At 39.3% G+C, this 27,991-nt stretch overlaps 1 protein-coding gene across 1 annotated transcript in view; it reads right to left on the bottom strand.

Annotated features, from left to right (window-relative positions):
• Window positions 1-26,811, bottom strand: part of TAFA2 (TAFA chemokine like family member 2) — a 193,348-nt gene extending 166,537 nt beyond the window's left edge. The window contains exon 1 of the mRNA XM_041411219.1: window positions 26,758-26,811. The gene's annotated coding sequence lies outside the window, so the exon portion shown is untranslated. The remainder of the gene's footprint in view (window positions 1-26,757) is intronic.
• Between the last annotated feature and the right edge of the window lie 1,180 nt (window positions 26,812-27,991).

Here is a 27,991-nt window from a genome sequence, read left to right as displayed (position 1 = left end):
GTAACACCAGGGTATATAAGCTAGATCCCAAGCAACTGCATCACTACCAACAAGTACAAAAAAATAATTTTTTCATGGTTTTCACATATGTGGGAAAATAACCCCATTGTATTCACTTAAATTAGTACAAAAAGTACAGGCTGTACATAATTTACCTTCAGCAGATCTGCACACACATTGGAGTTTGTAGCTGAGGCAATAAAGAGGGAGCAAAATAGAATAAAAGAGAAAATTGGTTTCTCTTCAGTAAACTAGAATTACAAAAATTCTATTTAAAATTTTAAGTTTTGTCTGACTCAAAAGGGCATTTTTTATGGTTTTGGTGTCACACTTTTCAATCATTTTATAATTCAGGTTACTTCAAAAGAAAAATGTCATTTTAAAGTAAAATTCAAGTATTTTCATTTCTATAGCATTAGAACATTGTGTAGGCTTGAATACATGGATGTTTCCCTTAAAACCTAAGAACATTTTTATGTTTTCAAAAATGCTTTTTTATCCCCAACCAAATCTGTTTCCCAGAGTGCAACCCATTTCACATCTCAGCCTCTCCTTACCACATCCCTGAACCTGCAAATCAAGTAAAAATGTATATCAGAACATGTAAAATAAAAAGGTTACCCTGTGTAAATTACAATCTCCAATGTCAATGCTAGATTATTTCATACTGTTGTTCAGTGATCTTTCCTATCATTCCCTTTCCAAAGGACTGTGTGTAATGGCTATGGAAGAAGTGATCTAAACATTACACAATAGTATTTTTCTCTTTTGCAATAATTCTACAGAGAAGTCAAAACAAGTTTAATGATCAATAAAAGATTAGCAAAATGCTCACATGTAAGTAGAACTCTTGTGATGACATCTATGGAGGAACCTCACTGGTAATCTTATGTTTGACAAACCAAAACCATGAGAGAAGACTGGACAAAACTCTCAGCCTAATGCAGATCTGCAGGGAACTCACAGTTGGCAGACTGAGATGGGAAGAAGTTGTTCCACCCCAGTAAGACTGTCATAGTATGCATAAATAAAAAATGCAGATCGGTACACCTTGATGCTCTGGTCACTGCTGAGGTATTGATTTCCAAAGTCCCTTGGAAGATTTCCATAAGAACTCTAAATCCCAGAGACAGCAATAAAAATCTCATACATCCATTCAAAGTTTTTAAAGACTGCTTACTTTTGAGTCTCATTAGATATAATGAAATCTTAGATCTATACTTAGACAAACTATACACAATGCAAAAGTAAGAGCTTTTGACACAATGGAAGAAAAAGAAAAAAAAAAAAGAACAAGACTTACTCCAAAGTTTAAAACCCCACTCACTAAGAGTAAGCATTTTGAAAAGTTAGTGCCATCCATGTTTGACTGAGCAGAACAGTAGCTTAAGTGTAAACTTGTAAGGCTTTTTTTGAGACTGATAACCCTTTATTATCTAAACTCTCTGTTAAAAATTTGTTTCTTCCTTGTATTTTCAAGTGGGACTGCTGTCTAGAGTGTGAGATTTTCCCACTATTGTCACTGATAATTTCTAATTTCAGCTGGTTTTCATCTCAGTTACAGAAGCATGAAAAATAGATCAAAGCAAAGTCTTGAAAATATTGTAAGTAAAATTAATCACATTTACAGTTAAGAAACAGAAAGATTTTGTCAGTATAAATGCGCATCTTAAATTGTGATTAAAAGTCAGCATTTTATAGAAACATTTGTTATGATTCTTTTAAAATAATTCCAAATTAACTTCTAATAGAAGAGAAAAACATCAACTGAAAAAAAACAGCGGTAATCGCTTTTTATCCCAGTATTTTCCCAAATAGCCAGCTTACAATTCCTTTAATAAGAGTTTCTACAGAACTTTCAAATCTTTTCTGAGGACTTTACTTCATGATTCACAGAAAGCAGACACAAGAGAGTCCTTTCCCCTACCAGAGGGCAGTCTACTCTTCACAGGTGTCTCACTCTCGAAATCCAGTTTGCCTGCTCATGAGAACAGTTGTACAGGATGAGACTGAAAGTACATCTCCTCCTAGAAATAGTTTCTAAGAGTCATCAAAAGCTGGAGCCTTGTAAGTTTATACAGAGCTTGTAAGAGGGTAAATATGCAGTGATCATTTCTCCATGCTCACAAATTCTAGCAATTTGCATCTCAGTTAATTCTTGAGGCAGAGATGGCATTTTTTATTTTTTGCAAGAACTTTGTGGAATTTTCTTCATGGAAGAGACCATTCCTGGAGTCAAGTACACTTTTTTTTTTTCTCCTCCATCCATACATTCTCCAGTATTTCTTTCATATTCTTCCATCACTCTGTCCAACCCAGGGCACTTCAAAATTTCCTGATCCCTAGCTGATCACTCCTGCACTGACAACAGCTGATCTACTACAAAGCTTGAACCCTCCAAACATTATGAACTACATATGTCCCTTGCCTGTCATACTCATCTTGACAGCAATAAAATTGCAGGGCTCTTCCCAAGAAAGACCTCCATCTTTTTAATTAATATTCTTGTTCTCTAGTTTTGTTACGTGAAGAAAGAGCAGGTCACAGTACCACCTTATTTGGGTTGAATATTTACAGTGTGGTGCACCTGTTGCACCTATCTAGGTTTCCTAGATAGTTAAGATGCAAGCTCAGATAAACAGAGATCAATATCACCACTACCATCAAAATCTGTTATCAATTACACTCAAAAACATCTAAAGAATGTTGTAATATTTTTCCTTCAACCCACACTGCTAAGCGTATGAGACAAACACCTAGGAGTCGTGACATTATTTTCAATTATCAGAGTTTGAGTGAGATCCCTAGCTAAGAGAACATGCTCTGCCAAGTGCCTGAAGAAAACCATAACCTCCACAGGGCATCACCTTGAAAGTTACAAGATCTGTTGAGAGCCTGAAGAAATAATTAACTAGAGATGGTCACAATACTGCAGACAGATGGCAAGGAACTAGCCAGGGAATGTAGAAGTTCTCCTATAATGCCTTTTTGACAATATTATGCAGCCTTCCATTCCAGAGGAACACGCTTACACTGAACCCAAAACTAAGTACTTTCCACAACCAGAAGGCCACCTTAGTCACCTTAGTCACCATATTCTCTCTCAAAAACCTCAGGCTGAGTTCCAAAACAGATTTCTGACTTTGGAGAAAAACTAAAGGAAAATGTATCTATTCAGTTCCCTGTCATAATAATGACATTTTCCAAATGCATGAAAATGAAGTAGAGTTGATACTCTTTGGTAGTGGTTAATTTCTTTTTTCCACTTTCAACTTTCATTGGGAATCTCAGTCAATTTATATCACAGAGGAACCTGTCTTCTACCTACTATAGACAATTTGTCTTTTTCTGTTTGAAAAATACTCTCAAGAATCTGTCCCTACAGAGGGGAAACAAGATTGCACTAAAAGTCTCGGGTAGAGGTAATTTCTTCACCCAGATATCTCCTGGTATGCACTGAATGAGATACTCAAAATGCCCAAAATCATATGCTCATCCAAAAAAAAGTTCTGTTTACTGTCCATTTACAAAGACTTTTTTCCTCAGAATAATGCAAGTATGCAGAGAAAGATGTTTACATGAGGTTTACAAGATCATTGCTAACTCTAAAAATATTAAAAAAAATTTTATTTGAAAATAAAAACAGCTATAAACAACATTGGCCCAGATATGTATTTGCACAAAGATCTCCAAGTTTTATCACCTCTGCAAGCAGCAAATTTAGAAATACTTTTATTGAGGTTTTGAGCCCTGAGTATGTAAACATAGATCCGAGGTCTTTTAGACTATCCCGAGTTTCCAGAAAGCAGCTTTAAAATCTGAGCTGTAAATGTATAAATCTCCTGAGAGATTACTGTTTTCCCCGAGACATTCCAGTGTTTCCCAGCCTTTTTCAGCAGCTAAACAGCCATATGTATTTCTGCTCACTCACTGATACAAGCCACTGTCCTAAAAGAGATCTCAGCACCTGGTTTGGTGCAATTTGAGCTCACCTTCTGCTAAAGCAGCAAGAATTCTCATGCTATAACAAGTGTAGCAAGTATATATTCTCAAATATTTTTACCAAAGCTGGAAGAGATACAGACATTGTTTGCCGCACTCCTTTGACAATGCTATTATTTGACTTCTCAGCATGTCTTGTGGGTGATACCATCTCAAACCTGACTTCAGTCTCCCTTACACATTAAACAAACATTATCCTTCTCACAGTTATAATCTTGTTATAAACTGTGTGAAAACTTCTATAAAGTTATGCTGCTGGAAAGCAGCCTAACTTATCTGCAGTTTCCAGGAGAAAATCTTCTTGTGTAATGCACCAGGACAGATCCTGGTTCAAAAATAAGAGGCTACAATGTCTTACGTAAATCTGGGGGTTGAGTGAAGAAAGGCCAGCGATCTAGAGGTCATAAATATTCTGGCTATGCTCACTCCATATGCTCTGAAGTTCAACTATAAATAGCCTTCAAATTGCTACACACTTCAAGAAAGTTGAGTAACCCAGCTTTCGCTTTGTAATGTGAGGGTAAAAGTCTAATAAAGCCACAGAAGGGCAGAGGAGAAGAGCTGCAGAAGCCATGTAGACATCTGCTGAAAGGGTCCTGGCTGTGAATTTCCATAGAGAGAACCAGCTGGCTTTAACACAGACAAAGAAATGAGAAAGTACAAGGCCAGCCAGAACAAGGTCAGCTCTGTGTGGGGAGCAAGCAAAGCAGGTAACACTGACGTGAGTGGTGTATGGGAGGGAGAAAGGAAAAGTCACACACACCTCTGCCTCCACACATCTAATTCCCACCAAATTCTACAGCCAGTTATGACTTTAGACTATTTTCTTTTTACATATCAGGAAAAGTTTTGCATATTTATATGTTTGGGATCAAAAGTACTGAAAATAGAAGCTGGGTCATTTGCCACCCCTTTCCAGCCAATTTAATGTCTTCAGAATTTTATTGTCCTCAGAACACATTTCCAAGCAAAAACTACTGATATGCTGGACTCTACCTGTAGCCTTCTGGTTCCCTCTTTTGAAAATTTTTATGTTTCTTCCAGCTGCTGGCATTGCCTGCACAAACCATTAGTCCTGGTCATCCCAGGTAGCAGCAGCTGAATTTGGACACAACCAGCAGCCCTTACTGTGCCGGAGCTGCTTCTGTCATACTGCCCTTGCTACAGCTCTCAATGAGTTCTCAATGTGGCAATGAAAAGGACTTTGAAATCTGTTTGGCTTCAAGCATGAAAGCCATCCATCACATTGGAAATCACTTTTCCCACACCCTAAAATTACAATTTTGGATAGAGACTGAATTGTAAACAAATATGCTAAGAACACTCAAAAGAGAAGCTGACTTTTCCCCCTTCCATAACATCAGAGAGGTGAGCCACAGTAAAAAGCAAGAAAAAATCTAATCAACATTAGCTTCTTATTGATCATTCATATTAGCATGCTACTTTTCTTTTGACAGTTACATTTAAGAGTCCTCAAAATAGCCAAACCAAAAAAAAAAAAAGCACAAATGCCCCTCACCCCACTGTATCTTACTTCTTCCTCAAGAACATTACAAAAAAAAATCTCAATTTCAATAATCTCCCTAGTAATCACAGTCCATTTACTTTGAAAATAAAACCCTTTTTTAATGAACATTCTTCAATGACAATCAAAGAAAAGCAGATTTTGAAATCTAATATTTGATCCATTTTGCACAGGCATGGTTCAGAAAACATCTATGCTTAGGCCACAGATCCATACATACACTACTTCCTCTCAGAAGTCTAGATGAGGCAAATTAATTGATCTAAGATTTTTGTGGATTTAAGGTTTTTGAAGGACAGCCAAAACTTTCACATCATTTTTCTGCTCTTTCCAGAAGTTGAGGTCTTGCTTCTTTTTCCTAAAATACTTAAATATATTTACATTGTAAACAACATTTTGCTGAGAAGTGGGAAAGGTCAAAAGAAGAAAGGCATCCTTAACATTTTCACAGAATCACAGAATCACAAGATTGGAAGAGACATTCAAGATGGTCCAGGTCACCAGGTCATAAAAGGAGATCAAGTTGGTCAAACACGACCTACCTCTCCTGCTGGCTGGGTCTGATATCCTGGCCATCCTGTAAGTGCTGCATGATGACATTCAATGTAAACTGTTCCATTGCCTTACCTGGTACTGAGGTCAGGTTAACTTGACTATAATTACCAGGATTTTGGTTTGTATTTCAAGTTAACCACTCAGCTCAGCCGGTGCGACCTCCTCCCTGCCTGAGGGAGTAGAGAAACTCGGACAGCAGCACAGCACACGGAGAGTAGACTTTTTTCTAGAAATAAATTTTGAGCTTTATACTGAAAAACAATGTGGGTTCATTATGTTTGTTTGTTGGTTTTTTTAAATGTTGTCACATTCCTCTATTTGGCACTCTTTGAAGATGCACAAGTTCAATTGCTTGGTCTCTGTGCTTATTATAAAACATTTCCTGATAATATGAGGATGACCTTTCTCCACAGAACTACCATCTCATGAACACCGTCCCTCCTTAAGCCCTTTGAAGGACACATCATAACTGAAGTGGGTAATCTAGTTGACTATATAAAGGTTCTGAAAGCAGTTACTCTGCTTCAGGCAGAGCACAAGAGTTGCACACTGTGCTGGACTACTACTCAGTGTTGTGTGTTTACTAAGACTTCAAAGCCTTTTTCCAAGAGCTGGCTACCTCCAAGCAGATTCCAAACAAGGGATGTTGTCACCTATGGAGTATGTTTTTCTTCAACCTTATTTAGTACCATGTCAAAGAACACATTTCATACCCAACTTCTCGGTTTCTGGAGAAATTTCAGTGCTCCAAACTGAAGGGCTGAAAATCAGTACCTTCAGTTCAGACCTATAAAAAATACAAAGCCTGATTTATAAATCATCTGCCTGGAAGATGAGGGGTTATAATTTGCATAAGTCATCACTGGCACTCAATAATGCTCTACTGCACCTGTTTTGAGAAACACAGTATATATCCCCAAAAGAGGACAGTAAATTTCCAATACACAGAGGCATCAACAATACAGCAAGGTGATAAGATCAAACAGAATGTGTAAAAGGCACAGATTCAGGTAAATAAAAGATTTATAAAGGGAGATACTTTTTCCTTTAAAATTAAAGCAGGTCAATACAAATTGTCCAGGTCTCCATAGATAATTGCGTGGCTATGCAAGTTCTAATTTTCCATAATTTTGAAAACTGCCCTCTAAACTATAATGTCAAAATACAGCATTTTCAATAATTACAAGCAAGGTCACAAAAGCATTCCTCTGTAGAATTTTTTAAAATTCAGCACATATGAAGGATCAAAATCCATCAGTCCTGAACCACAGAAAAATCTCAACTTTTCATGATCTGGTTCTGGGACTGGGCAAATATTTGCTATAGCCAGGAAGGGGCATGGCTAGGACCCAGAGATTATTTCATACCACCTCACGTAATTTTTGGAGGGAGCGGGGGAAGGGGCAGGGAAGTGCTATCTTCAGGGTTGGCACAAAGGGAGTGGCCAGGTATTGCTTATTGTCAGGGGGTTTCTGTGTAAATCGTTCATTTGTTATACTACCCAACCCTGCTCTCACTTTCATTAACATTGTTGCCTCTTGTTTTCTTGTCTCACTGCTGTTTCCAGTAAATATTCTTATCTCAACATGTAATCTTCACATTTTGTGTCTCCAGTTCTCCTCTCCCTCCCACCACTGGAGCAGGACAGAGAAGCAAATGAGCAGCACATGATTTGGAGTGTCCCAGTGGGAGTACTAAACTGGGGAGTACCATTCCTAAACTAAGGCATTTGATCAGCTGATTTTTTTCCTGTTTGCAGGCCAAGTTCAGATACATTCATGAACCAATAAAAAACACCTGCAGAAAACTCAGATTTGGCCCTCAGGGTAACATGCAGCTATCCTGATAGCCTTGTCTCCCATGAGCAGGAAAAGTGATTCAGACTCTGTTTGGATTAGCAAACCTGAATATTGCTTCAAGGTTGTTTCACTAGGGATTGAAACAGTGAATGTCACAACTCAAAATGCATTGAATTTCATTCCTTGCACTTAAGAGCCACATCTCTTCATCTCAAGGCTGTAACAGCCTCTCAAGCATCAGAAGTCCACAGCAATTCTAACCTTGTAGCTGACACAACAGCATCCCCTGGCTAACTAAGCTTTCTAAGTAATGCACAAAGGCAAAGGACCTCCTTGTCCCCTGTGCTGCGTAACACCTACAGTCACTGAACTGAATAAGCTGAACTAGAAATGCTGACCCATCCTCTGCAATGAGGATGCAGACATTACAACAATTTGTTTAGTGGTTGAGACCTAAAAATGTTTTAAATCACATTTGGCTAAAAGACAAAATTTCAACTGAATGAAATGGGGAAAAAAGAAATTATACACACTACTAGCACTTAGAAAATTTCCCTCTCTTGGAAATGTTTTGCACAAGTCTTTGGGGAAAAAAAAAATGCACTGCAGGTATCATTAGCGTAAAGGCATACAAAAATATTATTTAGGCAAAGATTATTTGAAGATGGCAGTTAGCTTCTCTGAGTAGACCGCTTGATTACAAACTTTACTAATGTTCATATCCTTTTTCCAGGGTTTCAGGACAGTCTTTTAAGCAAGCTGTATGTCCAGAAAATTTTCAAATTTTGACCTGCTTAGAGTAGAGAAGAATTTCATACAGATTTGAGACAGGACTCTTCTGGGCAGATAGATAAGGAAGTAGTTTAAATTTGATTTAACTAAGGAACTTGATTAAAATAATTGTTGTTTGTCCAGCATATGGCCTGAATTGTATGCACGTAATCGTTTTACATGTGCAAATGACAGTAAGTTATGCAGGCCGTCTCACCATTTGCACATGCGATCTTAATTTGTGCTCGCAGAAAGTTCCCACATGGAGTTGCAGAACTGCAAATTATAACCGAGGTCAATGGAAGCTCTGAGAACTTCATATCCCTAGCATAAAGTACCATGGGCAGGCATCAGCTGAAAATGCTGGACCTGCTGTCCAACAAGTGCTTTGACTGGGGATGATTTGGTTTATTGGCTCTGAGAAAGACATCTGCATCACCCAAAGTAAAATCTGCTGTCTCTCCATGTTTTATTGCCATGAATTCTAAGCAGTGCTGCTGAGGTAGCCCAGAAGGTCATATGGACACTACAAAAAACAAGTGTGCTTCCCAGAAAGCAGACTTCCTGATCTACATTTAGAGCAAAAGTAGGATGAAAATCAAGATTTTAGTGAGTTTTTCTGATGGTCTCTTCTGTGCTTCTGTGAAAAGGAAATAAAATTGTATGTAGAATTAAGTAACGGTAGAAAAATTTCTTCTGGGAAATGATGCTGATGTACTTGTTTGGGGAGATGTGTGAGGAAATGAAAGGTGAAAGTATTCAGAAGAACTTGCAAAGTTCTGTTATCTCCCACCTATTATAGTAATGGAGACTGATTTTAAGTACATCTATATATATCTGCTTATTATGGAGAAGAGTCAACGAACTGACTCTTGACAGATATTCACTACAAACACAATATATACATACCCTCAAAAGCCACCATGCAAATAACCTAAAAATAGGCTAAACATCAGATATCTTGTTTTAAAGCTGTTGTCACACAGCTCATGGGAATTGTAGCCATATGCAGGCTCATGGTTCAGTGAAAACCTGGTCCAATATGTAATGGTGCTTTGAACCAGGGCTGAACAAAGTTCACCCCTCATTCATTTTTACCTAAATAGCACTCACCATCAGTTCAGCTGCACAAAATGCTGATGCAAATTCTTCTATTATAGACAAGCCCTAGGGTTTTAAACTACATCCATCAATATATGTGTATATATCCACTCTAACATTTTAAGACAGATTAGGTCCTTCGTTTTGAACTTGCAATTACAGTTGTCATACGATACCACAAATAATCTTTTTCATTTGTATAAGCATTGTAAAGGAAAATTTTAAAAAACTTTTTTTTTAAAGGGGACATTTATAAAGGATGGCTGCTGAGTACGTTACAAAGAATGTTTATTCACTGAGAGAATTCTAATCCTCAAATTCCTTCAGGAGCTTAAAATTTTACCTGCCATAAAACATTTTATGACTGTATTACAAGTAGCTTGAGAAACATAAGAACATAAGAAACCTTTTTTTTTTTAATGTTATATATTTGGTTGTTTGCATAATTTCTTGCAATTAAATGGTAAAAAATGGCAAAATGGTATTTAGGATCTTTCCAACAATAATTAACATTTTCTCCTGTTTTGCAATTAATTAGAAAGTCAGAAAACTGCATTACTAAATACTGCTTGGACATTTCATCTCTAATTAGTCAGATATTGATGTTCTGTTAATAGAAGTGTCCTGCAAAAAAACACTTCACAAATACAGCTATTGGAAGAATCAAGGCAGGTTCTCCATAACAGCCATGAACACCCTCAGCAAATAAAAATACAGTCAAAAATTACTTTGCATTTACTGAGAAAAGAGTAATTCTGGGGAAGACAAAAAAGGGCAATATGGGGAGAGAGGGTACATGGCCTAATCATGTCAGAACTGGGGCAAAAGCACTTTATCTACTAAGTGAATTCAACTATTGCTGTCTACACTAAGAATCACTTCACCACACAAATGATAAGCAAAAGAAGTTCTATATAAAATTCTCTGTAATTCTGTAGTATAGAGTTTAAGAATCTAAGAAGTAGCAAAGCAGGTGTGTTTCTTACATTACTCACTCCCATTACAAAAAGGAAGGAGAGTTGCTTTGTTTTATGATGGTTGTTTTTTCCAGTTCCATAGACTGATGCTGTCCAGGCCCAATGAGCAGAGCGGGAGTTTGGGGACTGATGCCAGTAGACCTATATTCTACAAAGAGCCAAAACTAGAGGAGCTTAATAAATCACAGTCAAGGTGCTCATTAGAGAATCAAAACCCCAGAAGAAATCCTTATAACATCCTCAGTATTTTGATAAAACACTAGTAGATGTCAGAAATTATATATTGCCCACTCCTCAAAGGCCAGGGCACATGGACCACTGCCACAGCTACACACTGTTATGACTTGAGCTGTACATTTAATAACAAGCAGATGCAGTGAGGATAAGGATTGAAAGATTCTCTTGCAGGCATCAGTCTTGCAAGTGAACCAAAGCAAAGGACAGAAAAATGGGAGGTTTTATCATTGTTGAGCACCACAGTCATGAAAGGTCATGATAAGTGTCACTGTCACAAAACCACTTCACACAGAGTATGCCACTTTCAGGACTTTGCATTTGCTTTATTGCTCTGAAACTCTGTAAGTACATTTCTACACACATTCAGCATATGGTTATCCATTCTTGTGGAAACAACTTCTCTCATTTCCCCATTACATCATAGTCCAATAAATGCCTGTTCTGACATTAACTATCCTTCTGGATGATGGTCTCAGCAACAAAACCTGAGCTGAGAAATAAAAATTTAGTTAATGTCATACTCCTTATAAACTAGAAGGAAAGCTGGAAGCACCTTTTCCAGACCTACTTTTAAAAGCTGATTATTCTTTCTTATTAATACATATATGTATAATATGTGCAACATATTATATATTTTTTAATTATCAAAAATCTCTGATTATTTATTTCTCTTATAATTATCACATTGAATCTAGCTTAAAGAGTCTGATTAACAGGCTCATAACTTATGAGATATTTCAGACTTCAGCTTAATATCCAGAGATTCAAGGGGAAGCAGAGATGTTTTTCCACACATTAGGATTTTGTATTAGACTACATCATTAAACAACAGACAAAAAAGAAAGAAAAATAAAAGTTTTAGCAGAAATTGCCTCCAGTGTTAATTAGTTTTGTTATTCTTGTATATGATGCTACTATTCTTTCTGTTATCTATCTTGACATAGGTACCAACATGTTAAGGATTATGGCACCTACATTTAGGCATTGAAATGCAAGTACTCAATTCAGTTATCTAAATCATAGGTTTGAAAAGCCCTCCCAGATCAAGTCCACCTTTGCCTGATCACCCCTTGTCCACTAAACCACAGCACTTAGTGCCGTGACCAGTCATTTCTTGAACACCTCCAGAGGTGGTGATTTCAGCACCTTACTGGGCAGCCTGTTCAAATGCTTAACCACCCTTTCCATGAACAAATTTTTCCTGATGTACAACCTGAACTTCCCCTGGCACAGCCTGAGGCTCTGTCCTCTTGTCCTGTCACAAGCTGCCTGGGAGAAGAAGCTGGCCCCCACCAAGGTTCAGGCTCCTGTCAGGCAGTTGTGAAGAGGGATAAGGTCTCCCCTGAACCTCCTCATCTCCAGCTTAAACACCTCCAGCTCCCTCAGCTATTCCTCATACAACTTGTGCTCCAGACCTTCACCAGTCTCATTGCCCATCACACCAATATACTTCCTGTTGTGAGGGGCCCAGAACTGAACACAGTCCTCAAGGTGCAGCTTCACCAGCATTGAGTACAGAGGGAAACATGTTTGACATGTTATTGATCTGGTACATTGCTACAGAGTCCACCTAAATATCTTAAATATTTTGCCGCATTTAAAATGTTCACTACAAACAGTTAAAATGCTATCTTTAAGGCAAGTTATTCAACATAACCAACTTGCTGTGATTTGAAGTACAATTTAGGTCATCCAAAGTAGATAGGCATTTTCAAGCAAGCAGAATCACTTTCTAGGTCTATTGATAAGCGACAGGATTCGAGAGCCCAAACATAAGCATCTAGAGCCATCTGAAATGCCCAAGAGAAGGGATCAGCAGACGTGATGCAAGCCATTTTGCATCTGACTCAGATAGGGTTCTGCAACCACCTGAAGCAGCACTTGGAGGCCAGACAAGATGCTTTAGGGTTTTAAATTATGTTATACACCTGAATCCTACCCTGGATCTCCCTTGACTATTAAGCTGAAGCATCCACCTCCAACTTCAATTGGACACCTATTTTAGGTGTCAGTCTCAAGCTGAATCCTGCCTTTAATGCCCTTTTTGGTAGGTTATGACCAAATTTCCAACACCTAAAGCCAAGCAGCCCTGGACTCTTCTTTAAACTTCATAAAGCAGTAACAAGGTGACATACATAGTGTTTTAATTTTGCAGAACACTGAAGTCTCTAAAATAGTTTATTTTACCATTAAAATAAGATACCGTCATTTCAAATTTAGCTTTGCAAAGGCTCATTATCTGACAACAAAATAAATCACAATTAAAGGTGTAGTTGCTTTTAATCTTGTGTAGCTTGTGGTTTTTGGGGGTCTTTGAAAAAGAGAGGGAAATGTCTAAAAGGTGCTCTTTTCAGATCTTGTATGCTGGCTCAGGAATTTTATTTGATGATGCACCATTATTACTCTTCTCCAAACACCAGGAGGTTTAATACATTTTTGAGCAGAGGCTTCAAGATTAAAAAGAATAACTTCAAAAAATAAAATTACTACCATATGTTTGAACAGTCAAGGAAACATAATACTATGAGACCTGTGAGACTGCTACATCTAGCTGTATAATTCCAAGTCACAAAATTTAATTGCTGGAAAAAGATATTCAGGCCAATCAAGTAACACAAGGGGGTGGTAAAACACAATTGTAGCTGTTATCCACCTTCTGGATATGATAATATCTGTGAAAAGGTAAATTCCAACCACAACTTTTATTAGTGCTGAAAATGCTGGGAGGTGGCTTCACCTTCACCTTTTCAGTCAAAATCAGCCACCCAAAGAGATTTTGTTATATGAGATTCTCAGAGTGAATTTCAGAGTATCTGCAATGGTTATGTGAAGGGCTCGCCTCTCTTTTCTCTGACAGATCTAGGCCATCTGAGCAGGTTTTAAACCTCCTTCGTCACCTCTGAGACTGAAATTAAAAAGGAGGTATGCAGTACTCAGTCTGAAAGCTTTATAGCATTGGAGGCTAGCAGAGAAACTGAACACATGAAGCTAACCATGAAGGGAAATGATGCTATTTTAAAACCAGTTTTAATGATTGTAGTGTCTGTTGCTCGAGTCCTTTAACTTTTTCTGAAAAAGCTACTGTGTTACACAGATCTCTGAGCAACTGCTGAAGTCAAACCAACTCAAGGTACCAAATGGAAGAGGTAAGGTGAAGCATAAGAGAGAAAGAATAGACTGTATTTTAAAATCCACTTCACATTTGATTTTTAATATTTAAAATAACTTTGGATTTAAAATGTTTCTGTCTGTTTTATTGAACCCTGACCAAAAATCAGTTAAACTCACCAAGGAAGCCTGGTGTTGAACGTCAGTGGAATTGCAAAATGTTAGCTATGACAAAGACAGATAAAGGACTAGAGGCTTGAAGACATTCAAAGGCATGAGGAAGTGCCCTCAAATGGCAAACAAACAGAAAAAATTAGACCTAGTTCAGGAACCATTACAAGTTCACTGCATATTATACTAGAAAATTAAAACTCTCACAGACAATTACTACTATAACTTATCATGCTGACAGAAACAAAACCAAGGAGTTGTGCTCCTTTATTACACCACCACTTAATGTAACTGGCATTCATTCATTGGGGTGAGGGGTAGAACTCATAGAACTCACAGAGGGGTAATTCTCATAGAGCTTAGAGATCAAATTTTTGTAGAAGAATGTATTTACAGGTAAGTAAAAGTTTCTAAATGTTAGTATGTTGCTATTAATCAAAGACATTATTTAATTCAATAACAATTATTTTAAAAAAATTTTTAAAACCACTAAAAAATGTAGTAGAACAATAAATTCAGGTTCATTTTTCAAAGGAAGTATTTCTTGGGCAGACGCCTATGTTAAAAATTGTTTAAATTAAAAAAAAAAGGAGGGACACGGACATTCTCCTTTTCCCCAATAATGGTTTTGTTTTCTTCAATGCTAGAAAGCTTTTACAATAGTTAAAAATGAAAAGGCTTTACAAACCAGGCTTCCATAGAAAGTCATAGACAGGCATTCTTTGCTACAATGCATGGTTAGACATTTCTGGGAAACACTAATGAAATGTCTTCGAAAAATATGAAAAGAGCATAAAGCAAAAATAGAACAGAAGGTAGAGGACAGGTGCAGCTTCTTTCCTCCAAAGTGGAAACAACTACTTAGTGCCTAGACAAATTTGCATTTGTCCTGTGACAGTGCCATGTGAAACACTGTCTGCCGCTAACCAGCAGAAAGGATTTGACAAAGTATTCATCAAAGTACAAAGAAGTACTTTTCTTACATTCTTAGTTCCTTCTTTTGTTAGATTGTTGTCCACTTGTTCTCTGACTCTGGCCATTACTGAAGTACCTTAACAGAGAAACTTTTCGTCTCTTTCACAAAAGAGATCTAATGGATAAAAACTGAAAGTCTTTGCTAAGATCAGACTCACTGGAGAACCTCAGCAACAGCTGATAAAAACAAAACAGAGAAATTGCTTGTCCGGTATTCTATTTCCTCTTCCAGTGGGCTCCAATCTCTTATTTCATGACAATGAATTAAGTTCAAGAATTCTGCTGATCTGAGGGAGAATTCATATTGTGCGAACCAACTTATCTTTACATAGACAGTTCCATCATCTATTTCCCTCTACCTCTAAAACTACCTGTAGTCCAATACGTAAAAACATTACAGTAGGTCTGATTCACTCTTTGGCAAAGGCCAATTTCAAAAATGCTAATTAGCCAACAATTAACAACCCCAAAAGTGGAAGAACAGAGAAAGATGTGCCTTTAAATCTCTCCAATGTCTCATCCCTATTATGATCATCACTGTGGGCATGAACTCCACAGCCCACTGCTGATCTAGGAGTACACTATATATTCAGCAAAACCATGTATGTTTATCTTATGGTTTCAGCTGATAATGTAGACTGTCACACAGCTACTAACCATCATATTTGGTCAGTATATAATGTTTTTAGGATTGTTATGCTTATAGAGTTGTAAACACATTTTATATGCAAAGGCAAGTACCAAATAGAAAGATGATGCAAATAGAAAGAAGAACTATATATATGGAGGGACAATAATTTAAAGTCATAATGGCTTGATCAGTAAATGGAAAAATGTTATTTTCAGGTGTTAGACAAAAGTTATACAGATCTTCTGGTCAAGACCAGAATACACACAGAAATTAGAAGAACCAGACAGCTATAAATTGTCTCTCCAGGAAGGAGGCCATGAATTACCAACAATTGCTTAGGACAAAAAGGGACTAAAAAGACACAGAGACTGAAATGTGCAGTAAACAATAATAAAATAGCTGTGGACAAAGCATGAAATCACAGCTTCTTACTTTTTCCAGTAAAACAGTAGAGCTTAGGAAGGATTTCATATACACAGACTATTTTATCACTTTGTTTAATGGGTAGGAAGTTTGGGAGACTAAAAAGTATTTTGCTTTAAAAATCTGGCTTTGAATCACCTGAATCATTCACTACTGAGAAATATTTTATTATTTCAGCTGACAGAACTAGGCCTGTCATGACACCATGATAAGAAACCAGAAAAGATTGCAACTGAACTGAAGCAGTGCTGAACCAAAACGTTCCAGAGAAATGAGGGGAAAAGTAAAGCTATCTGCTTGACTAGTTACTCACCTGTACACTTAGCTATTTTCTCAAACAGGGGTGCAAAGGTGCATAAGGCACAGGTAAATTGTAACCTTACAGTATCCAAGACAGAAGGTAATGCACAACATACCCTTCAGCTACAAAGGCAACAAGGATTCTACATAGCACCAAAACTTCTCAGCATATTTTTCAATTATATGTATCTTGTATTCATTTTGAATCTGCATTTAACATGTACAGATTCAGAGAAAGGAAATTTTCTCACAGGAACATTTTCAATATTGTTCCCACAAAGTAACTGTGAGAATGAGGTAAGAGCTCCAATATGCAACCAATGAAGGGAGTTTATCAGAGACTGTTTTACAGCACCTGGGATGTTTCTACCAACTTTCATGGCAGAGTCATGGATAAGTTTTCCTTCCATTAATCATTTCTATATTATGCTTAAGTGTAACTCAAAGTAGCAAAACCTAAAAATATTAGCATTCGTGGAAAGATTATTTGGAATTACCAGAAGGTGATCCTTTGGCAGGTTGCATATACATTTAGTTAGTATCTATTAACTAGGTATAATCAACCACAATGACAAAACCAGGATTATATAGCCTGCATTAGTACATATTATTAGATTTAATAAATACACAGATGTAAGGGAACCTTACATGTGAGCCACAAATGCTGAACTCACTCCTTTATTGTAACTGAGTCAGCTGCAAGTTTTGCCAGCTTGTTATTAGACAAACACTTAATTTGAAGAATTATCCTAACAAACCAAAATAATATATGAGAATAACATACCAATTCAAAAATGTCCAAATCTTTGCAATACATACGGAATATTACTTGTGTTTGTGCTCAGGTTTACTCAAAGCATTCTCATGGGTGAAGAAAGTATATAAACTAATTTTTTTTCATTTAGACAAAGCAAAAACTAACTACCGAGCCAGCCATATATCCACCTTCATTTTATGCTTTATTAAAATAGCATATGCAGTAGCCTTGTCTATGTTATTGATGACACCATGGTGGCTATTGGATTGATATAGTGGTCTCCAGGAGTTTCCAAATATAAATGAATCCTAATGAGATAATCCCTAGTGCATGTAGATGGAGGAATGCTATCTAAATAATGCCACTTCTGTTGCAGAATTGGTTTCAAATTAATTGTTTCTTTCGAAAGCTATAATTATCCGGAGGAAAGCAGTTAGTCAGAAAAAATGAAGTTAAAAAGTGCATAATGTCTAATAGCTCATTAAGTAGAAAATACATTGTAAATTCGGGAGTCAGAATGACTTGCAGCTAGCTGTGAGATGATGGGTCATGCACATGAAAAGAGACTTTTCTGGCAGGAAAGCAATTTGGTAATGCTGACTGCAGTCTGCATTTACTTGACATTCTGAAAGATCATATGACACCAATGCAGATGAGGTGAACAGTGAAAAGAAAAGGAAGGGCAAGGAGAATCAGAGGAGAAAAAGTTACGTTATGAGCAGCTGAGACATGATGAGGAAGGAGAGAATATGAGTGTCATTACTGGGTGTTCCATTTTGAAAGTGGAAATGGGAATAAGGTGTCATATTAAAGAGTATTCAAGTATATTGGAGTATTCAAGCAGCTATAGCAATAGCTGAGTCAACATTTTTCTTACAGAGGAGTTTTATGAAGAGTTTATTTGATGAATAGATAGAATTTTTAAATTTTTCTTCCAATGAAAAAACTTATCAAGTGTGTATTTACTCAGTATCCAATATATCTTCATACTAATGCAACAAAACAAAGCAAGTCCAACGACTATTTGAAATACTTAAGAATAATGAAGCTGTCAAAAAATCCTCAGACCTAAAGCATTATACCACAGCCTCAAAGGGAGAGAAGCTCAGAACAGCTGATTTAGGCTGAAACTTTCTCCTAGTACATTTTCCATAAGCAGTGACCCCAACACTTACACAAGGGGACGCAGACATGAGCAGAATGGGAGAAGGCAGCTATGCACTCGCATGTACACAAACAGGTGCCACACCAGCCTGCACAAACAGGAGGGCTGAAGCTGCCTAAAACCTCACAGAGTCATCTAAAGGCCCAAGGTAATGTACCAAGAACTGCAAGCTGTGGGCTCAGAATCACAACTGATGCAAAAGCAGTGTACAAGGGGAAGAAAGTACCCAGAGTTACATTCTTTTATGCTGTTAGGCTTTGGTCACAAGCTGATCTATGTGGTAAAACAAAATCTGGAATACAACCACCAAAAATACTTCTATCAATGTACTGGTTTTAGCTAGGGTAGAGTTACCTTTCTTAACAGTAGCTCATTGTGTTTCAGATTTGTGACCCAGCCATGGATACGGCCACAACAGAGCAGGTACACCCCTGAAGGGGCTGTGGTCCAAGGATAAGGCCACACCAGAGCAGTGGAGCACACTTGAGATGACCACAGCTGTGGATTAGTCCACACTGCAGCAGATACAGCCCTGAACAGGCTGTGGGTAGACCCATCCTGCAGCAGTGGCAATCAGAGAAGTTCACTGCCGTGTAAAACCCTGTGGCCTGGTCCAAAGGGACCAGGGATGGAGACTGCAATAGATATTCATTTAACTTGCCATAAGCCATAATTTGAGTTGCATGTTACAGTAAGTACTACAGCAAGAACCACCCAAAGCAGTTGAGGACAAGCCTTACAACAGCCAGCGCAAGTGCAGCAGTGACCCAAACTGAGCTGGCTTTTGTGTCCAGTAACTCCACAAAAAGACCACCTCCCCACTCCTGAGTGACCACCATACCAAACAGAATCCAAGTCAAGGACTAGATTAACTCAATTGGCATTTTATGGACATTATACACTGGTGGGCCACAGACTAAAGGAATAATACCTGCATATATTAGAGAGTGAGAAGGGAAAGGGGGTGGTTAATGAGAGGACATCGACCAACACGGGACTGAAGTGTGATGCAAATTGTAAGAATAAGTGGTAGAGATTGTACTGGATTTGGCTGGAATAGAGTTAATATTGTTATTGCAGCTTTTAGATTGCTGTGTTTTAGATTTGTGACCAAAACAGTGTTGATAAAAGAGATGTGTTTAGTTACTGCTACACAGTAGCTTAAGCACTAAGCTTAGTGCTTAAACACCATCAAGGCCTTTTTTCTCTTCCTCACATTGCTCCACCACTGAAAAGACTGGAGGTGCAGGACTGCTGACCCCAAATAGCCAAGTGATATTTCTTATCATATGAGGTCATGCCCAAAGCCACAGGAAGGGAAGAAGCAGGAATTGGCATACATTTCACAAAGTCACGACTGTGTGTGACGGAGCCCCGCTTTCCTGGAGATGGCTGCACCCCTGCCTGCCAGTGCAAAGTGCTGAATTAATTCCTTGTTTTGCTCAGCTTGTGTGTGCAGCTTTTGCTTTACCTATTAAACTGTCTTAACCCACAAGTTTTCTCACTGTTACTGTTCCAATTCTCTTCCCCATCTCACTGTGAGGGAGTGAGCAAGTGGCTGAGTGGGCTGAGCTGCCTACTGGGGCAAAACCAGGACAATCACAATGACAATGTTTATAACCAGAATAATAAAATCTCATTGCCATAAAGGAAAAATGAATCTGCATTAGGGAATAAACCTCCAACATTTCCTAAATCATAAGCTAAACCAGGATTCACAGCCACTTCTTTATTTGAACATCCATTGTGCAAATACCAGCATAATGCCTTCCTTATGAAGGTTTGGACACTTTGGCAGTAATGCATTTTAAATATTACCTTAATTCCAGTGCAAGGTTCATCTCTCATGAATCTAGACTGAACAGAAAAAAGCAGGATCATAATAATGAGAAATGTCAGTGTACTGGCTGATAATATCATATCTAAATTTATGACATGTTATGTTAGCATATAAATACAATATTTCTTACGTCTTGATTCCAGTAAGCCCATAGAACTGATCTCTGTATTTGCTGCTGTTACCAGATCTTAAGATAAAACTTCCCATCTTGTTTAATAATAGTTTATTTATTGCAATGCATACATTGACATTTTTTTACCCTTAATTCACACAGGTAACAGAGTCTGGAGAGAGGATATACTCCAGAGAGGGTATTCTTCTCTTTTAATGGTGCTGAAACAGATCTTTTTTCTGCAATTAGGCTCTAAACATGACCTAATTTCCTGCACAAATACCAGAGCCTGATATGCTTAGTCAGAAAGTGGTGTTTTATTTTGGTGCCACACCAGCAACATCATATTTGAAAATTTACATTATTGTAATAGTAGCCTCTAACTTTATAATGCAGAGTATCCACACACCTGTAGAATCTTTCTGAAATGTACTTGCTGTTATATAGTCTATCTTCTGAATATAATGGGATTGAAGCTTCATAAAAGGTGTAGGAGTGGTAAACCACAGAAATAAAGCTCAAGTCTTAAATTTATACCCATAATACAGACACAAACATAGTTATCAAAACAGCACCCCACCTACAGGCTTTCAGCACAGATCAGTCTAAGCAGTTAGAAATATTTATTCAGGCTCACTTCAGAAAAGACTTCAATCACATAATTAATTTGATTGGTCCCATTGAAGCCACACCAGCTGAAATGTCTCACATGATCAGGTCCCAAGTTTTGCCTCTCTGCACACAGCAGAAACACATCCTAATTTTTCCCAGTGATGACTTTTGGGACTTGGACACTTCTACAGTTCAAATTGAATTAAGACTATTTCATCTTATATAAACCATGAGACAAGCATCACTTTCATCCCTTACTGGAAAAGATCCACATTTCAAACAGTTTACAATATACCAATAGCACAGAAAGACCTTAGCTTTCCTCAGAGCCATCAAGCCATTCTGTATGACTTTGCAGTGCCATTAAATGCAGTAACACAATACCCAGTGACAAAATATCATTGAGCCTAGAACTTGAAAGGCCAAACAGGTATCTTAAATGGGAACAAACACTGAAAGTCTCAACTGAAGGGGGATCTAGAGTACATGGTTTGGATGCAGTGCTCACAGCTCTCCCAAATGCACAGTCACGAGGCCGAAGGCAGCATCTATCCTAAGAGTGCATGACTGCATATCAAAGGCGTTGGTACAGGCTCTCTCATATACAGTTTCACATGGTGAAGGGCAAGGCAGGGACAGCCTGTAACCAGGAAGACTGTTCTGCATAAAGATGCTCGGCTGAGCATGAAAATCCCCTGGGTGACCCAAGGGGTGAGCCACCCCTTCTACCCTGCCCCTTACACAACCTGTCAGACAGAGATGAGGGAGAACACCCGCACATAACTGACTGCTTTGTGGCAGGAAGGAGCAGAAGCCACAGCTCTGCCTTATCAATATGTGATGCAGAAAATGCAGTGAGGGAGTAGAAGAAATCCAATATGAGAGTATCACTGCAAATGTGAGAGACTAGTCAGGTCTGTGCTCCTGTCTCTAAAAGAGATGGTGTGAGACTGCATGTTACTGACAGATTTATTTTAGAAATGTTTTATATCCTGCTTTTAAAAGTGAAAAAACCAAAAGCAGTACACTAAGCAATTGCAGTTTGGTTCTTGCACTTTGGCTCTTGTAAGTAAAATAAATATGCAGTACTGCAATACTGCCTCCTTGCATTTCAAGAAAGAAATTGCTTTATTGAATCAAGACAGTGGTCTATCTAGTCCAGTATGTCATCTTCAAATACTGGACCTTAATATAGCAACAGAGCAGGCAAGAAATATTCCACAGAGAGAGAGGCCAGCATATAACCAAGAGTAAAAATTTATCTGTTTTTTAGTGTTTGATATTTACTGACTCATTTATTAATATTTTGCTATTTATACAACCAGCTAGTGATTGTTTATTATTTACTTGTGAAGTTTGCCAATGCAAAGCACCTTCTGCCACATTAGCTTCGATTTGTGATAGAGACATAGAAGATTACCAAACACCCAGGAGTCAAAAAAGCTATGTGTGCTTTCACCTGAGTGCTACCCCATACCGTGGCTTTCCCCTTGGCATTGTTTAAGGGATGCTCACAGCTGAGGCGGCTGTATACAACGCTGTCCTGGTGCCAAGAGACCTGTGTTAGAGTTTCCTATTACAAGATCAGCAAGATGCGAAGTGAGGCAACTAGAAAATGCAAGCTATGAACATAGCACAGATTAGGAGGTTTGGTAAACTTCAAAGATGAGGGGGGAAAGCATTTTCTAACTTTTTACACATGCAATTATATAAATGATTCTTCCACACCACAAAACATATAGGAGCTTCTCCTATAAGTGTTTAGTTAGGATCAAATCCATACAAGGCATTTTCCAGTGCTACTTCAAGCAACAGCTTGAAGTGCATTCTACAGATCACTGTACTGATTCATTCAGACAGAAGAAAAAGCTAAGAAAGCTTTTTTCAGTGACTTCATGCCACGTTATCTAACTATGTAGTGGCATGCCATACGTGGTAGTTACATTAACTACTTTAACTAGTAAAGCATAAGGTCTTTGCTTTCTCTTTTCTATCTCCAAAGTGTTTTTCAGAACACACGACATGAAAGAAGCTATATGAAGATGCCTTGAATTGTTTTTCTTAAAAATGTGACTGTTCTGCACTAGTAGTATGAAAAGGTACCTTAGTGGCCATTATTATTTTGTTATCTCTTTTGATAAATAACTCACTACATATGGCAAACAAGAGTGGCTGGCTTGGGTATATAAAGAAGCAAAGCATAAACACCACTATCTTCCCAAGTTCTACAAGAGCAAAAAGAGATAGCTCTGTTGCTGTCACCAGGAAAAATGAACAACATTACTGTTGATGTTTCCACATTCATTCCTATGTCTGGTTAATGTTATATATCTGAACTTAGTCATGGGGAGAAGTGTTTCAACATAAATATTAACAATTTATAAAACCAAATCAATGAGCCAAATTTCCTGTTGATATAGCCCTAAGAGTGAACTTCTGTTTTTAAAAAATATTTCAAATGTGAAAGTGTGTGCTTACAATGGACTATGTGAAGCTGAGTATTTGCTATGTAATTGTTTTATCATGAAAAAAAACAAACAAACAAAAAAAAAAAACCTAAAACAACAAAGCACAAGCAAAATCCTTCTAAGTACACTCTTAAATTCAGTTATCTAAGGATAATGGAGCAAATACTCCAGCTGGTTTAAAACGTCAGAGCTGCAACTACTGCTAGGGAGCAATGAAAGTCTACATCAGTTGGGGATAACCCTCAACACAAAAATGGTCATGAACAGGGACAGGTCAGCATTCAGTTTTGCTGACATAGGACCCTTCTGTTACATTCATCCTTACATAAATTTTGCCTCAATGCCTTCAAAATTCAGCATTTCAAAAGGTAAATGAAAAATATATTTTCCAATAAAAAGCTATTGCTACCTAAATTACTTGGACATGCAACAGAAAAATGATGAAAGACATTTAAATGAGATATTTAAATACAGACTGGAAATCTGAAACTGAACATTAATTAATTAGATTGTAGGATCTTCTGTTGCTTTAGCCTCTGTATTACCATGCAGTCTTTGTTTACTGCCATTTATCTTCTTTGTTTGATGACATTTGACTAATAAATACATTGATGAATTGCATCTGTAAATGCCATCCATACATCACAAAAATAGGATGCACTCAGTGCTTCTGGCACACTGAAGCTAAACGATTTTGTTTTATTTGAACTTTCAGTACTTTACAAAGGAAATATCACTGCTCTGCTGGATAAATTTACTGATTTTTATTTTAATTTTCAGTGAGCAAACAGCTGCAGAATAATGTGACTTAATGAAGCATTTCTAATAAAATCCTGCAGAAGATAAAACAGAGGCATAGAACCACTTGCTCACTGATAGTTGTATCATTCAGAATAATTTTTCAAGATGGTGATCACATTTCTGTGTAGATGAGTATTAGGTATTGTGATTTTCCGTCTTCCAAGTCAGTGATTTCCTTTAGTGAGATAACTAGTTAGCACTGTTGCATTACTTATTTATAGTAAGCAAAACATACAACATAATAAATGTAACATCTTTCTAGTACATTATTTAGGCTTTACACTGGTTGGTAAGTAGCAACACAGACAGCAATAGATTTTGGTGTGAAGATGCTCAGATCTGAAAAACTTCATGGTTATATTTTGCTTACCAAAAACATACTGCCTATATTTACAAAGATGTCCTTTATCGTCTGTCATCACTTGTGATGAAATCATGAAACTTCTTGGCTGCTACATTCTCCTCTGCCATCACAATTCAGTATAAAGCATTATTTGCTTTATGTAAATCTAGATAGGGCTCAATGAATCATCACTTTGCAACCTGCCAGTAAAACAATCTCCAATATCCATCTGTACACACATCTATTTACTTTCATTCAGAACAAGTTTTTCATGTATTCCCCACCAGAATAATCAAGTACACTACAGGCATCTACACATAAAGCTGAGATCCCTCAGATTATGAGACAGGTAAAAAAGTTATCCCATGTGTCCAGTATGATTAAAGGTCATCATTCTCTGATTATAAGAGCAAGACAGAATCAAGATTTTATCTCAGCCACCCACTACCATCAGTGTATCTAAAGGTAATTCCACATTTTTGAGGGACCTTCTATGTACAAAAAAATTTGCAGAGCCAGTGAATAATAAATCTGATCTGCTGTATCAACTGAGCAAAGCTTTCCACTGAAATTATGGTACTGATGTAGTTTACATTTATAGTAACTGGAAACTGGGACTATATGAAACAAAACCCACATGGTTTTCAATACTGCCTCAGCAGCATCAGCTCTCTGAAATAAAATATTAACAGTGAAATGTATAAGAATTACTTTACTACTGTTAATTATACACTCACAAAACAACTTGGGCATCAGTATGAGATGACAGCCCAATTAATGTGAAAAAGTATAATGAAACTTGCAACCTTTGCCACCTTAGATAAAAATATCTTAGTATGCTTTTCCAACTTCAACTAAGCTATCCTCCTAGCATCACTGAACTACTATGTTTCACGTGTGCACCCAACACTACAGGAAAGAATCTTAATTTCTCAATTTGACTTAAATTAGTCCATAAAGTAGCTTTAAAGTGTTAAACATACAGTAGGCTGAATGCTAAAGTCTGAAAGTAGTTGGTAAGACAGAGAAACCAGATAATAATTATCATTTAGTCAATAGTAATTTAAATGTATCCACTGTGGTACAAAGACCCTGTGACCTGGAATCCTTTATGGGGTTTTCAGAGAAAGGAGCTGAGTATGTTTATTATTTAAATTGACAGATCTGCAGGAGTCAAAGCCATTCTTTAAATACTGAGCCAGTGTCTACTGGGGGAAGGGTGGTAGGACTGAGGTACTTAGGAAAAAAAAACAAAAAACTGATAAGCTCCAAGCAAAAGCTGGAAAGAGAGAACTGTAGCTACACATATAATTTAAAATGCTTTAAGCAATCATTTTAACTCCCGTAGGAATGAAACATACAGAAGAGCCATGCGTGCCCTAACAGGGCAGTGCAAGGTCTTGCTCTTTACTCTTTGCATTGATAACCTGGTGTCCGATCCTACAGCTCCACAGGAATAAAGCAGGTTATTTTAAAACTTTCTCTGCAAAAGCAACGTGGATAGACACGGAGCACTACACACGGAAATAAACGGAACCATGAACCTTCCCTTTACCGCATTTTTTTGCTTGTTTGTTTTGTTTTCAGAGGAGGCATAAAGCGACTACCCGCTCTTCCAGCCGTTCTCTCGAAGGCGGCTGATAAAGCGTCCGGGCACAGTAGCCCGCAAGTGCCCGAATGTCCTGCGAGTTAGCGGCCACCCGTGCCACAAAAGTTGAAAACCGGGTGGGTTCCCCTGCTCCCCCCGCCTCCCTCTCGATTCTGTTGAACTAATGTTTTAAGTGGAATCAAAGAAAAATAAAAGGGAAAACAAAAGCCTTGAGAATCGCCCAGCGAAAGGCTGCAGCCTGCTGCTCCAGGTGCCCAGCAGAAGGACGGAAAAGCAGCTCTCCTTCACATCCGCCTTCGTCCAACTTCAGGGCAGCGGGAGGGCGCAGCCGCTCCGCACACCTCACACCTGGCCCCGCTTGCGCCCGCCGTCCGCGGGGTCTCCGCCAAGTGCCAAGGGAATCACCCGGCGGCCCCACAGCTCCCGGACAGACACACAGACAGACACACGACCCTGGAGCGCTCCTCTCACCTACCTGCAGTCCCGATTCTTGCTAGAAATGCCTAGCGATCGGCCGCCTCCCGTCCGGGGGGAGCTCCAGCCTTACCGCCCGGGCATCGGCGGCACACGCCCCGCGCCCCGCCAGCGCTCGGGGGCATGGAGCGGCGCCGTGCCGCGCTCCGCTCGGCTCCCCTCGGCTCGGCCGGGCTGGGGCAGCAGCCGTCCGCGGGGCTCGGCTCTCTCACCCCGCCTCTGGGAATAAACCAGGAATCCAGCTAAGAGATGCTAGAGGAAGGGTGAAGTAACTGGGAATGGAGAGAAGACTTGAAGTGTTTCTTGTGCACGATTTCAGAGTATTAACAAAAAAAAAGGAAAAAATAGAGAAGACGAAGTATGGTCGAGCTATTGCAATAGCGGAGATGGATAAGTCCTGCAGCCCAGTACGGCTCTGGCCCCTAAACCAGCTGCGCGTGGTCCCGGTTCAGCCCCGCCGGCAGAGGAAGGAGGAGAAGCCGGCACGTCCTGCAGCAGTCCCTCCGTTAGAGCATCTCTGATTGGTGTGCCTTCCACACACAGCACGACTTCCCCCCTCCTGCTGCCTCCTTCTCTCTCTTGGGAAAAGTAATTGGAGAGCGAGAGCTTCACCTTCAGCAGCAGCAGCAGCAGCAGCAGCCTCCCGCGCCCAGCCTGCGCGCACCGCACCGCGGAAGGGCGCGGAGACGCCCCGGGCGCCCGGACAGACAGAGGCAGTTCCAAGCGCGCCCTCCGCGGCGGGGGGGAGGGAGGAGGTGGAGGGAGGTGGGGAGAGGAGAGACGCCCTTCTCCTCCCCCGTATTTATCCGGCCACTCGCGGCTCTCCTCCCCAGCCCTTACGAGAGAGCCGGTCCCAGCGGCCGTCGTTCTGTCTGACCGAGCAGCGGGGCTCAGCCGGCAGCGCCCGCCGCCCCCGCACTCTGGGGCTTGGGCCGCCTCCCTCCGCCGCCCGCTCCGCAGCGCAGCTCTCCCTTCTCTCCTCTCCGCTCCGAGCGGCGGGGCGGGGGTGCGAAGTTTACGCCCAGGCGCATGTGGCCGGGGGATCCCCGCGGACCCCCGGCGGCCCCGACGCGCTCCCCGGAACCCCTCTGCCCCTGCGGTGGGAGGCGGGAGCACCGGGCGGGGAGGGAGCGGCCGGGCCGGGCCGGGCAGGGCAGCTGCCCCGGGGAAGGGGGGCCGCGGCTGCCGGAGCAGGGGCAGCAGGGACGCGGCGCCGCCGGCGGCAGCCAAAAACT

This window comes from Onychostruthus taczanowskii, unplaced genomic scaffold (genome assembly GCF_017590055.1).
Source record: "Onychostruthus taczanowskii isolate IOZ18803 unplaced genomic scaffold, ASM1759005v1 scaffold35, whole genome shotgun sequence".
Lineage (NCBI taxonomy): Eukaryota > Metazoa > Chordata > Aves > Passeriformes > Passeridae > Onychostruthus > Onychostruthus taczanowskii.
The sequence above is the reverse complement of the archived record's forward strand: the minus strand, read 5'-3'. Positions and strand labels throughout refer to the sequence as shown.